The sequence below is a fragment of the Pseudophryne corroboree genome, chromosome 2, assembly GCF_028390025.1.
Source record: "Pseudophryne corroboree isolate aPseCor3 chromosome 2, aPseCor3.hap2, whole genome shotgun sequence".
In the NCBI taxonomy this organism is placed as follows: domain Eukaryota; kingdom Metazoa; phylum Chordata; class Amphibia; order Anura; family Myobatrachidae; genus Pseudophryne; species Pseudophryne corroboree.
The window spans coordinates 396418847-396434061 of NC_086445.1; the positions used below are offsets into that span (position 1 = coordinate 396418847).

Consider the following 15215-nt stretch of genomic DNA (forward strand, 5'->3'; position numbering starts at 1 on the left):
ATTCCCTGTCGACTATGTGTGTCATTACCTGAGGGTTGTAGAGATGAAGATAAAGAACACTTATGGAAAATGCAATGATATTCTATGTCAGGTAAATGTACATCTGTCGTCGAAGTTTTGTTCGGTATCAGTTGAAAGTCGTCTTCTTTGCGCTGTTTTGCTCCTTAGGCGTGAGCAATAAGCTTTGTCAGTGCCATTAGATTTACAAAAAATGTTGGGCTAGCGTGAGTTTAAAAATACTAGGGAAACTGGGGATCCATGGCAAAGTTCATCAAATGTCCATTTCTCAAGTGGTCAAAACTCCGTCTTTGGTCCATCCGTTGTCTGTATACATATCGTCTCGTCAGCTTCCTCGTCCGAGGGGGTCTTTGTATCTTGGAGAAAGGCAGAAAAACAGGTGAAAGAAGCGGACCGTATAATCGCATTTTCATCACATCCTGGTTTCTATCATTGGGTCATAAATCAAATCCAGGTTAATTACAGTTTCCTCGCTCCTCAAGCTCATCACTCTTGTACTTTGTTGGCACCTCATTAAAGCCTGCCCGCATCTAAATATCAATCCAATAAATATAACAACACCTAAGATACATAGTAGAAACTTTCCAACATCCATTATGACTCCTTGAGCCCAGTCTCCCAAACCGGAGAACCAATTTCGCGGGTTCAACCATGACACCCAACCAGTCAGCTCATTACCTACAGCAGCAAGGGTGAGATTGTGTTTTCGGCGAAATTCCCACTTTAATTGGAGAATATCGTCCATCTTTTGGTCTATGACCTCTACCGGATCCTCGGTGCTATTTGTGATATACGTGCAACACTTCACGCCGTATTGCGTTGCCAATGTAACACAATATCCGCCTGTCACTGCTGTGAGGTAATTAAGAACCATTCTATGCTGTACCAGTTCTGTTTTATAAGCTTGGAGTTCTCTTCCAGTGTATCTAAACGTGTCATCATACATTTCAGTGATATTATCTAACAAATTGGCGAGTGCGGAAATGTATCTATAATTCATCACTCCTCGAGCGGTACGAGTGAAATCTAACGCCACCAGAACCTGAATCCCGGTGGATTCATGGATTAGGTCAGAGGCCGGATGCTCTAACCTTTCTGACAGTTGTCTTTTAACTCGGTGCTCGTAATGAGTGTGAGTATAAGGAGCTTGGGCACCACGGTGTATGTCTTTCATTTTGTCATGTGTTACAGTCATCACTTCAGGCAATACTTTTCCAATATAACACAATCCTTCAGAGTTTGGGGCAAGCCACTTGTACGCCTTTCTCCCGCATATGAAATATGCATCATCGGGGAGAACATAAGGGACGGAGAAGGACATGACCATGTTACATACTTTCCAGGTGAAATCTCCTGACCCTAATTCTTCCATCTGCTTAATGCACGTATCAGGCTGTACGATATGTGCACAGTATCCTGGTGATACTTCTCCAACTCTAGTAATCCTATTCCCTAAGGTGTACCTATACCGGAAAGATTTTCCTCTACTGGCTATGTGGCGTACAAGCTCTGTATCTGTAGGCATTCTATCTGCTCTATGCGAGAAGGTCATGGTTAAGTTGCTCCATGACACTTCCCAATTTCCCGGCTTTCGGGGATTGGAGATGTTGAAACATAAGAGGGACCTATCCACATGGTATTGGTGGAGCTTCAAACTAGGAGGGCTGGAGATATTAAACCTCCTGTCCACCGGTCTCCCACCATTTAGCTCAAGTACCTCCCCTACCGTTAAAGGAAATGGTACTAGCCCTGATTTACTATGACCCTGAGGTACTTGAGAGCATACCCAACAATCTGTTTTATTTAACACACTACCCACTAAGGAGTGATAGTCACTCAATGGATGCCGGTCCATATGGATATTAAAACTGGATTGGCATTTCTTTATGCATCCATCCTCTGCCAGATTGTCACAGAGCCTACAGATACAATTTTCTTTTTGAACTAACAATCCTTCACAATTGTTTACAAATAACATGGTTGTTAGATCGTGCCCGGTACTCGCCTTTGCATGGTGATTGGGTTGCTATTGGAAATTTACACCTCCGTCTCAGTCATCAGGACCTTTCTGGATCCTTTCTCGACCTCGCTGGTACTCTCACCGAAACAGACTGCTCTGGTCAACATCATGGTCAACAGGAAAATCCATATCACAGTCTCTTGGGGCAAGTCCATCTTACAGGAGGAGAAAAGAAGAAATTTGTAAAGGGGGTATAAGAAAACAGTTTGAGGGGGAGAGAACTTGTTACGATAATAAGTTCTCTCGTCTTGTTGTTCTTCTTGTTCTGCTGTCCTCTCAAAGGTGCTGTCTCTCAGTCTTCCAAACGAACATTCTGGTGATGCAATATTCCTTCCTAACCGGCGATCTTTCTGTAAGGAGCAAAAATCTGGCATTACCATTGGTCCAACTGAGGGGTGACATACCATCTTTAAACCATGAAAACATGAGTGAGAAGAGAGAGAAAACACAAAAAAAACAAAAGAGATAGAGAACAATTCATGTGCATATATACATTACATAACTCGACAATAACCATCAATAAGAAAAGAGAAACAAAACATTTTTAAACATTGTCAACATTAAGAAAACATTGTTAGCATTAGAAAAACATTGTCAGACTTATTAGGCTGTCATATCTATGTGTCTAATGGTCTCCTTGAGCAGTCCCTCCCCACCAGCACCTGCATTACTCCACTGTCTGTATCTGGCCAGAAATACATTGTGGCGGAGGTCATGCTGGGGTTTGGTAGACTTCTGCAAGGACCAAGTGGATATGCAATGTGTGAATTCTTACCACTACTCGTCAGAGATGGGGATAGAGAGAGAGAGAAAAAAACATTTTTCACAAATACATTTACAACTTTTCACCTGGTCATTCCTGTGTCTTCAGTGAATGACCTCCCACTTTGTTAACCGTTACCTCAGGCTTACCATCCGTCGTATGCTCATCTTTCTTGACTACCTATCATGGGTGTGGCTCAAAATTCCTCCTATCTGATCTCTGATTATAATGGTGTGTGTTGTAATTTTGCTCATTTCTTGGTCTAGGGGGTCTAACTTTATGTGGGTTATTACAGTTGTTGGCATAATGCCCTTCTCTTCTACAATGGTAACAGATCCTTGGCTTTCTCCAAGTGTCAGTGAACTGGGGTCTTGGCTGATTTGATGCCTCCTCAAACGCTTGGATGCTCATCACCCTCAACCGCTTTCCCTGTACCTCCCTGCTTCCTTGGATATCATGGTTATGTTGTTGTCTAGGGGGTGTATATACCTTGTGTGTGCTTCTAGGCCTGCAATTTCTTGCATAATGACCTTCCTCCTGGCAGTTATAACAGACTTTCAGATTTGAATTTTTCGCAGTGGTGTGGGGCTTTTGTTGAGGTGGTCTTGTGGTTAGGGCCTGTATACTTGTTGCTATTAATCTGTTACTTAGTGACTCTCTGTATCTGGTGATGTTCTGATCCTGACTAATGATGGCCTCCCTTAATGCGTCCACCGAGATATCTTTCCAGTCTGGGTTGGTGGTCTGTACCCTTGTACTTAATTCATCCTTTAAACCATTCATTAGCACATATACTGCTGCTTCTCTGTATGGTGTGCTTGTTTCAATGTTTTCTATACCCGTATACCTAGTCAGGTCCTGCAATGCCCGGTGGAAATAATTGGAAGTACTTTCCCTTTCGTTTTGTCTTATGGAGAAAATTTTGTTCCACTCGACAATGGCTGGGAAATGTACTTCCAACTGTCGGTTGATCTGCTTAATACATTCCTGATTGTGTTCCTCCGTCCAAGGTACCTCCGTGTCTAATTTACAATCAGCAATAAATTTCGCAGGGTCAACACTGGAGGGCAAACATACCCTCAGCACTATCCGCCAATCTTTGTTGGTGGGTTCTGTGGAGTTTCCTAGTTCTTTAATAAATCTTTGGCAGGCTACTAGATCTTTCCTAGGATCAGGGAATTCAGACATAATTGATCCCAATTCGGTCCGGGACCAAAGACAGTGCATTGCACTGTCCTTGACGGAAATGATTCCCTGATCGTCAGTCTTCCCATTGGGGACTGCAATCACCCTGACCGGATCGAACTCACCTACATCATCTGGTGTTGGTTTTACAATATGTGGTTCCCCTGTTGGTGCGTGATATAAAACATTGTACGTACCTGTGGACACGACCTCACCTGACCCTCCGTTAGGGGGTTTGATTATTGCCTTTACCGATTTGATCGTGTCCACCTGGATGTCTTGTAGGATGGCTTCTGGAAGAGGTGCCGACATTGTTCTGGGCTCACTTTCTTGTTTGTATTCCTGAGGGAAGTTTGACATGGGGTGCAACTTGCATAGGTTAATAGTTGTACATTCAACAACATTACAATAATCATTGTTACATTTATTACACTTATTCTTATGATCTATACTACAGTTGCTAAGAGCGTTTTTATTGTTCAACCTTGTGCTTTTCTCCGCAACCACAATCCTCCCTGATGCCATGTCTCTCTTCTCAAGATAAGAGTCAGAAAAGTCAATTGACTCTCTTTGTAATTCACCTTCCTGTTGCCATAACTGCAAATAATCATAATGTTTACTTCGTCTCTTTGTTGGTTCAATGAGACATATCCTCCTCCTTAAATTTTGTAACACTTTTGGGCTAAAGCTGCCTATATTTGGGAACTTCTCCCCATCATGTACAGTCATTCTTTCCCATTCATCACATAAAACTTCTGTGTGACTTCCGTATTTCTCACACATTATGTACCTTGCCGACCCGACTGGTCGGTTCTCTGAATCAACCCGAACCGAGGTTGATCGCCCCCTACCTGAACAACTGGCCCCCATAATCTGCAGGTGTTGCTTACTACTCCTTTGATCTTTATATCACGGTCTTCAGCGAACCCTTACAGCAAACCAAATTATTCAAAATAGGCCGGCGGTGGCGGTTTACCGAGTACCCCACTCACTCGCCCACCTCGACCAATACGACCTGATCACACCGATATGGTGCTGGCGTACTCGATACAGGGCCCCTATAAACCTTCTGTTTACTGGAACATGTGAGGGTTATCCGAAGAACACTTACTCTTTCCAGTAAAGGTGGGGTTGTTAGACAGTTCCTGAGTGACCAGCGAACTTCCCTTCCAAAAATAAAAAATTACACAAATCACGTCAGAATGTACAAATAGCGTTTATGACCTTTGTACGCAAAATGATACTGGTCAGGTTTACTAATGCACACAATGACGTGCGGTACAATCGTTCAGTACATAAGACTACTTCTTATGTACAGAGAGATCAATGGAATCGAAAATTTCGGCTGCGAATTCCTTCAGCCAGAGCTTATATGGCCTATATGGGTTCTGCACCAACACCCCCCGGGGTTGTGCCTCTTCTCTCTATAGCGGACTTCTTTGCCTGTTACCTTATGACCTCCTGGTCTGTTATGGTCCGCTATACTCTAATGCTCAAATATTATTTAACCAAGGATGCCTCCCTAGCCACCGTATATGTCACTTACACGTATGTTCCTTGACGAGTACCCGACTTTCCTTGTGGTTCCACCTTAAAGTTATATAACTTGTAATAATAAAAACACACTCACTCACCACATGTACACTTTTGCTTCTATTTCTATTTCTGCGCAGAAATTTTCTTTAGCCCAGCTGTGTTACCAATTAGGAGCAGGATCTGTTAAACTAAATTTCAGATTTCCAAAAATAGACTTGCGTTATTTACCGCGTCGCGTTATCTACCGCTTTGCGCTAATTATCGCTTATCGTGACTTGAGCTACGTGGGCGTAACCGGACGCTACGTTGCGTAATGAACGCTGCGTGCGTCGGCCTTTGGATTGCGTACGCTAGTCTTTGTTAGAGACACGTGTACGCAAAACAAAGATCCACCGTAACACAATATACTTTTATCAATGTAAACGATCCCTGATCATCTACCGCGTACCCCACTGGCTTTGCCTTATCTCCCAGGCAAACCTGTGTGTTTGTCTACACTTTTAACTATTACCTCTATTCTTAAACTATGAAATAACAGCAAGTCTCTTTTAGCACTTTTCTTTCAACTATAAAACTGGCAAACAGGATAGTGATATACGAAAAATGAAATACACAGATGGAAAAGAAATGCAGATATATATATGTATGCGTGCGTATATACGCAAGACAGAAGAAAAATAAACAGTTTTAAAAAAACACAAGCGTTTTGTTCTTACCTCCGGTTCCCGGGTTCCTTCAGCACTCTTTATCTAAGCGAAGCAGACGCTTATCCCATCAGCACTGCGAGACAACCTCCCGCCCTTTGCTGAGGGATAATGTCTGCTGATCTACCTAGTGCAGATATGTGAAGGACTGGACGGCCCCCAATTGATAAAGCTGAATTCCTTTATCGTATAAACAACCCTTTATGAGGTCTAAGAACACTGTACGCTGTTTACTTAAGAAGTACCGTAAGGGTACGCTAGTTGCGTAACGATCGCTTAGCCGTAGGCGAGACGCTCAAGCGTCACGTTCGCTCACGGCCCAGAGATCACAGGCAGGCACGCTATTGGCTGTTGACTAACGTAATGATTCGCTATGGCGTAGCAGACGCTCGAGGCCACGAGGAGATCACCAGCGGCGCAGACGCTCACAACGCTATACCTTGATATCTATACCTTTAACAATGAGATACACAGTATACCTTTATGTAGAGACAATGTGTAAGTGCAACCTGGTGTAACCTGATTAACTACAAAGCTGCTTGAGCGTCACCGACGCTCTGTGAACACTTAACACTATGAGAAAATACACAGATACTTGTTTAGGGTCCAAAGCCTATTATCTGTATTATGACTATTATACTTGCAAAAAGAATCACAGTACAAATGATACACTACAATATAACAGAGACTTCCTAACCAAATAACTATACAAGAAATACAATACAATACAATACTAATCAAGGGAAAATACGAGAGAAAGTGAGGAGAGAGAGAGAGAGAGAGAGAGAGAGAGAGAGAGATATGAGAGAAATGGCTCACAGAAAGACAATGATTACGGAGAGAAACTTACGCACAAGGGTAACGATCGCAAGCGCTTCTGGACAGCCAGCTTCCCGATTATCAGCAATGAGAACCGTTTGATGAGAAGTGCCAGCTGGATGCCACAGGCCCGTCTTTTATGCTACTCACACAATGCAATCCAATGGTCCCTACAATCTCATTGTCCATTGGACGCAGGAATTCGGCTTCGCATTATAACAAAGGTCATAGGTTGAGTCATACAGGTGGGCTGTCTTGTATCAGTGGCCTTGGTTATGCAACACAATGGGTGATGACTAACACATTCCTGTCTTCTGGAGAGCTATTGTTTGGTGAATACAAAACAGAATCCTATCTCTGGGTTTTGTTCTATATTCATGATGTCCACTTTCAGTTGAGACAATGACATCTCAGCCCTCATTCTCCTGGATACAAACCCTAATCCATTCGTAAACACAGGTGTTGGCCCTCCTCATTGAGTCTCAAAGCTCAGTGTAATTAAAGGCCATTGTACTCCGTCTGCGGGAAAGATACTGATTTGGAGTACAATTGATCTTCAATTACTATTCCGGTGCTTACCTTATGCATGTAAAGATATGAGGCCCTCCCAACATGCAAACTATTGTTTGGGGGATCTCTGAGGTCAAAGAGCCATTTGAGACCCACTGATACCTGTCTCCAACTGTTCAGGTGCATGACTAAGTAAGAACAAATAATAATAAATGGACATAACTTCTTATGTCCATAACTATTCGCACGAGCGATTAATCCGCTCCAAACCAACACCGGAATATTGCTATTTAAATACTCTTCCGATGGGTACCAAACACTGCTGTATGACTCCTGTTAGACCCTTCGAACAATACAAAGAGGGATTCCTCCGTTCAGGGACATTCTATATTAACCAAACTTTCAGAATCTATCAAAGGGACCATGATCTATAAAATACATTATTAATGAAAATATGTAACGATTGAGTCGCACGCTATGATTACATAAACTCTACCGTAAATACGCATACCGTGCGCCTGCGGGTGCCCGCGGCTGTGAGTATGTGCACGTACGGGAGAGCGTACGCATGCGCAGCGTGGACATGAATGAGGTGCAAATATGGCAGTGTGCATAGAGATATTTTTCTGACTTTGACACTGGTAACAAACACTGTGCAGGTAAGACACTCCTAGCACCCCTAGGGGTTGGACAGCAGTACAGCGTATTACAGCAGACAGCATGACTCTGGAATGCCTGGTGCAATTTACACCAAACTTGGTACACATATGATTTACAATCGGGGAACAAACACTGTGGGGGTAACACACCCATAGAACCCTTAGGGGTGGGCTAGCAGCACAGACTATATCAGGACATGCATGATATGTCAGTGACGACAGGACTTCATGTGACAGTGGTAGTGACATGATGTGAGGAGGGGAATGGAGGTAGCAGGAAGCCACACGCTGAGAATCATATAGTGGGAGGAGCAGGGTCCCCAGCATCACAGGGTATATTAGGAGATGCATGATATGTCAGGCAGGACATGGCTGCATGTGACAGGGGCAGTGACATGAAGTCAGGAGTGGAATGAAGGTAGCACGAACCTACACACTGAGTTATATAGGGGAAGTAGCAGGGTCCCCCAGCAGCACAGAGTATATCAGGAGATGCATAATGTGCTGCGCTATATAAAAAACTGTAAATAAATCGATCATTTCACTGGGGCACTGACATGATGTGAGGAGGGGAATGGAGGCAGCAGGAAGCCACAGACTGAGAGTTGTATAGTAGGAAGAGCAGGGTCCCTTGGGGTACCAAAAAGGGGTCCGGCCACTACACAAAGTGGGTCAGGGAAGCAAGATATGCCTATATACTAGATCTCCAACCAACGTACAATAACGAACAACTATAATTCTAATTTAGCATCCTCATCCCGTAGCGAAGCACGGGTATTCAGCTAGTACATTATGTTGTTAAATGAGTGTTCACAATTTCTCTCTTTAATTAGAGTATTATTAATAGTAAAAATAAGCAGAACACATGATGTAGAGAATGTACAAAGGTTGATAAAATTAGGTAAGTCCTTAGTTAAGTAGCTATCTTATTATACCCTACTATAAGAATGGTATTATATAGTTTGTCGGTTACAAGAAGTCATTAGTTGTATCTTTATCCTAATTTTACTGCCTTTCTGTGAAAATAAGTATCTGAGGATTGGACAGCTGATACAATTGAAACCTAATTGCAATGATTTTCGATGCAGCTCTTAAAGTCGGTAAATGATAATATGGGAATTTGTGTGCCATATAATCTAAAGTCTGTTTAATCAATATCACATCAGATTATAAATAGCCCAGAGTCAAAACAGATATTATAGTTCTATTTTCTGCTCCTAAATCCATGTGAGTGGTTGTCCTCTGTAAGTCACTCCCTCTTGTGCAAAAAATGAATAGTCCCTATATCAACATCATAGTTACATTATAGCTTTGTGTCTGCTGCTAATTCTACTTTTATTTGCAATCTATTTAGTAACTACAGATGTGTCCACTTACATTTAGCCTCCCTGCACGTTAAACAGCCCTTCTAGTCACGTCATGCCGTGACTTGGTAGCGCCGAGTAGCTTTTCATGTGACTTTTTCAGAGTTATTCGCAAAACTATTTGAATAGGTTGCACAAGCAGCTTTTGCTGGTTATAATGATATGCGGCATTCCTATATTCTGTGTGCGACTGCAGCTGTATCTGCATATGAAATGCTATGCTACACGGTTTTCCTACAAAACACTGTAACATAGCATTTCTTATGCAGATACAGCCACAGACGCACAGAGAATATAGGCAACGCCGCATATCATTTTAATCAACAGAGTCTGCTTTGCATTTTCTGCAAAAAAGATGCCCGATGCTAACAGAGTTTCACAGGACCTGACGGCTTACTCACACGAGGCATCTCCCGCTGCGTTGCACATTTAGGGGTATATTCAAAAAGAGTCGGATCCATTCCGACAACCCCTATCCGACTGTTGGATTTGGCCGTACACAGTGTCCTGTCCTGCCGCTGCTGTCAGCGGCTGTGGATTCGCTGACAGCAGCGGTCAGGGGTGCAGATGACGGCGGGTGTGACCGGGACGGCGGCGGGAGGAGCTGGCTGTGGGGAGACATGTCTGGGGCGGCGGAGGGAGGCGCTGCAGGGAGAGAGGTGCCTGCGGGCGGCGGGGGAGCAGAGATCGGCGGCCGGCAGGAGGAGCTGGCTGCGTGGGGACATGTCTGCGGCGGCAAAGGGGAGCTGCCGTCTTTCTGACAAGACTGCAGCTTCCGACAGTAATTAAATACACGCCCTTAGACAAGATGTATGAGGTCACATCTGTATCTGTTTTTGTTTCTGCACAATTTACTGTATTTACTTGTTATGTTAATGTGCATTTTGTTTTATTTTGTATAATTGGACTCACCTGGACACATAGGGGTATATTTACTAAAGTGTGGGTTTTTAGAAGTGGGGATGTTGCCCATAGCAACCAATCAGATTCTACTTATTTATCTAGCACCTAATAGCTAGAATCTGATTGGGTGCTATGGGCAACATCTCCACTTTTCAAAATCGGCACTTTAGTAAATACACCCCATTGCATCATCTATTGATTCCTGGATCTGGAATCCAGATCCAGGAATCAATAGATCAGTGTCGGACTGGCCCACAGGGGTACAGGAGAAACCCCCATTAGGCCTCACTACCTGAGGACCCAGCCCCTCCTCTAGGGATCAGGTTCAGACTGTGCACTTGAATTATACATTATACATAGATGTGTTTCCTTATATGCACATGACTATGGTGTATTCTCTACAATGCATTTTATTACTCTGATACATTACATGCATATCATGCTAGCAGTATTTACTATTATTATTACATTTTATTTATAAGGCGCCACATGTGTTTCGCAGCGCCGTACAGAGGACAGTACAGGGAGACAAAACATAGCATTACAGTAAATAAATAACAGAAATAGAGTACAGGTAACAGAGCACCACACATTCTCAAGACATAATACAGCTAAGATGTAAGTATTGAAGGAGTGATCATCGTACTACTAGGGGCTGGTGGCCATAGATGGAGATGAGCCTTTACTAGCAGGGTAAAGATGGTCGTTGAGTAGGGGAGAGCTGCGAGTGAAATATGTCGAGACGAGGGCTTAGATAACAAGTGGAAAGAGGGCCCTGCTCTGAAGAGCTAACAATCTAGTGGTGAGGGGCGACAGACAGATGACAAGAGGTGCAGGCAAGCGGGAGGTAACCTGATGGCAGTATGCAAGCAAAGCTGAGATGTTCACGGCATGAGGCAGGGGGATGGAGGCGTGGCTTCAGGACTGGCCTATATATATTTATCAAGGGGCCCAGTCAGATCATGCACACTCTAATGGTTAGCCAAGCTCCTATATTGGATGGCCACAACCCTAAGCATGGGCCCCTATTATCACAGTTTCCTGGTGGTCCCGTCATCGTCCAGACTCCGACGCTGATCTGGATTTTGTTTATTCTTTGTTAAATAAACTTTTTTTATGCTGAATTTAAAAAAATAAAAAACAACAACAACCCACCCACATAATATTTTACCATATTTAGGCAGCCAGTGACTCTCCAGTTAATGTGAAATTAAAGGTTCCAGCGTGCTCTGCCATCCAAAGGCCCTGCTGCTGTTGTGGAACTAGGTCCTAACTTATGCTAATGGATTTCTAGAGTGGAAACACTAATTAAGGACACGCTGGAACTTTTAGTCTACAAGAGTGGGAGCTGTGCAGAGACATCTAGGTAATATATTCTCTTCTTCCTACATTATACCCTGAGATACTGTCAAAATAACAGAATCATGCCCAGGGCCGGCTCCAGGCCTACTAGCACCCTGAGCGAGAAGATTTAAGAGCCCCCACCCCTACGCGCGCTCCTGGAAAAGTGGGTGTGGCCTCCTGGAAAAGTGGACGTGGCCTCCTGGGAAAGTGGGCGTGGCCTACTTGAAAAGTGGGCGTGGTCTCATAACTTCATATAATCAAACTATAAATAAATATATTTTCACACCTCTCTACGCACACATTTAGCAGCCTTACACATAACAGCCACAGTAGTGTTCCTTACACACAATGTCTCCAGTATAGTGCCAGCTACACATGACATGCCCCCCAGCAGTGCCAGCTACACATGACATGCCCCCCAGCAGTGCCAGCTACACATGACATGCCCCCCAGCAGTGCCAGCTACACATGACATGCCCCCAGCAGTGCCAGCTACACATGACATGCCCCCCAGCAGTGCCAGCTACACATGACATGCCCCCCAGCAGTGCCAGCTACACATGATAGTGTTCACTTTTTAGCGCAGGGTGCTGATCACAGGGAGGGCACATTTTTAAGTTAGGATGGCAAAATGATGTACATACTGTAATGCTTGGTGCTCCCCTACCTACATGTTAAAGCATGGACAGTGCGCGCCTAAGGCGCGCAGCAAAAATTTAGGGGCATTGCTTCGTGGAGAAGGGGTGTGGCCACATAATAGTGGCAATTTGCATTACACCATACAGTAGTGCAGCTAATACACATTGCACCAGGTAGAACCTCCTATACACACTGCGACAGGCAGAGTACATTAGACACTTTGCGCCAGGCAGAGCACTGAGACTCATTGCCTAGCCACAGACGCCTAGCGGGAACACTACATGATATGCTTCCCAGCCGTGCCAGCTACACATGACATGCCCCCCAGCAGTGCCAGATACATAAATGCCCCCACAGTGCAGATATGCCCCCACAGTGCCAGATACATAAATGCCCCCACAGTGCCAGATACATAAATGCCCCCACAGTGCAGATATGCCCCTACAGTGCCAGATACATTAATGCCCTCACAGTGCAGATATACCCCCACAGCGCCAGATACATAAATGCCCCCACAGTGCAGATATGCCCCCACAGTGCCAGATACATAAACGCCCCCACAGTGCCAGATACATAAATGCCCCCACAGTGCCAGATACATAAATGAACCCACAGTACAGATATGCCCCCACAGTCCCAGATACATTAATGCCCTCACAGTGCAGATATACCCCCACAGTGCCAGATACATAAATGTCCCCACAGTGCAGATATGCCCCCACAGTGCCAGATACATAAATGCCCCCACAGTGCAGATATGCCCCCACAGTGCCAGATACATTAATGCCCCCACAGTGCAGATATACCCCCACAGCGCCAGATACATAAATGCCCCCACAGTGCAGATATGCCCCCACAGTGCCAGATACATTAATGCCCCCACAGTGCAGATATACCCCCACAGTGCCAGATACATAAATGCCCCCACAGTGCCAGATACATAAAATGCCCCCACAGTGCAGATATGCCCCCACAGTGCCAGATACATTAATGCCCCCACAGTGCAGATATAACCCCACAGTGCCAGATACATAAATGCCCCCACAGTGCCAGATACATAAAATGCCCCCACAGTGCAGATATGCCCCCACCATTCCAGATACATAAATGCCCCCCCAGTTCCAGATACATAAATGCCCCCACAGTGCCAATATGCCCCCACAGTGCCAGATACATAAAATGCCCCCACACTGCAGATATGCCCCCACAGTGCCAGATACATAAATGCCCCCACAGTGCAGATATGCCCCCACAGTGCCAGATACATTAATGCCCCCACAGTGCCTGATACATAAATGCCCCCACAGTGCCAGATATATAAATGCCCCCACAGTGCCAGATTCATAAACGCCCCCACAGTGAAAGATATACCCCCACAGTGCAGACATGCCCCCACATTTCCATATACATAATTGCCCCCACAGTGCCCCCACACAAAGCCCAATCCATATACTGCTTCACGATACCTGCGGTGGTGGCGGGAGGGGGAGTGTCGCTGAGGACGCGGGCGGCTCTTCTAAAACTCGTGTGCGCGGCTGCCCGGCGTCTAACGTCAGACGCCGGAGCCGCACAGCCGCATACAGGGAGCACTGCAGGCTGGCTCCAGTCACAAAGATGGCGGCGCCCATTAAGGGTGGCGCCCCGCGCGGCCGCTCTAGTCGAACGTGCCTGGAGCCGGCCCTGATCATGCCCACACAGTTCCACGCCCACTATATGGAGACTGGGCCCAGCATAATATACCTTATTCTTGCCAGTGTCACGTGATATGCTCACATAGGGTCTATTGCAGAGTTGAACATACACCAGATTGAGGAGCGTGCAGTGCATGCTCAAGACTAGAGCTTACACAAGTACTGTATGGCCAATGCGGAGTTGCATGTATTTCATCTTACGACTGAGGAGGTATGACTGTGTAATGGTGCGTTCTCAATGAGGACCTGTTGATGTAACTGTATGTAGGGCTAGATGGAAGCAGTTATATGCCTGGCATCAAGTACTGGTTGCTGCAAGTGCGTCCTGATGACGAAGATAACTACCAAGTGTACGGATAGCAGCTACATTACACTATGGGCGAATATGCACATTTGACTCTGTGCGGGAGCATCTACGGGCGATTTGCCTTCAACTGTTATCAGGCCCATAGTCTCTGCTCATCACAACCTGACTAATGCACAATATGAAAAAAAGAGGATCCGGTCTGCATACCAGTGATCAGGATGCTGGCAGTCGGCATACCAACATCGGAATCCTGACTCTAGTCGGAATGCAGACACCAGGATCTCGACATGGATCAAAATGCTGGAGCCAGAATAATGGCTGCCAGCATCCCAAACTGCCAGCGCTCCATAGGGCCAGGCCGCGGGGGGTGGGCATTAGGTTTAGGCTGCGGGGGGAGAATTAGGGTTAGGCTGCGGGTGGGTGGAGGGGTGTTTAAGCACCATCAGGGAGGGCTAGGTTTAGGCTTGGGGGGGGTGTTAGGGTCAGGGCTAGGAAGGGTAGAAGAGGAGGCTAGCATACTTACCTTCCAGGCATCAGGATCCTGCTCGTTGGGATGCCGCTGTTGGTATTCTGACCGCTGGCATCCCAAGCGCCGTATATAGGGCCATGAGGACACTGGTTATGATGGCTGGGGCATTCTTTTGATAGACTGAAAAATAGGATTACTCGTATATGCAGTGGTAGCACATGGTATGATATGAAGGTCACATATTGTATAAAGTAGATTTGGGCTATTTTCTGGCCATGGTGCTA

At 45.2% G+C, this 15215-nt stretch overlaps 1 protein-coding gene across 3 annotated transcripts in view; it reads right to left on the minus strand.

The window, feature by feature from the left end:
* The window catches only part of TSGA10 (testis specific 10), a 184649-nt gene that overhangs the window by 39919 nt on the left and 129515 nt on the right, over window positions 1–15215 (minus strand). The gene's annotated exons all lie outside the window — the stretch shown is intronic.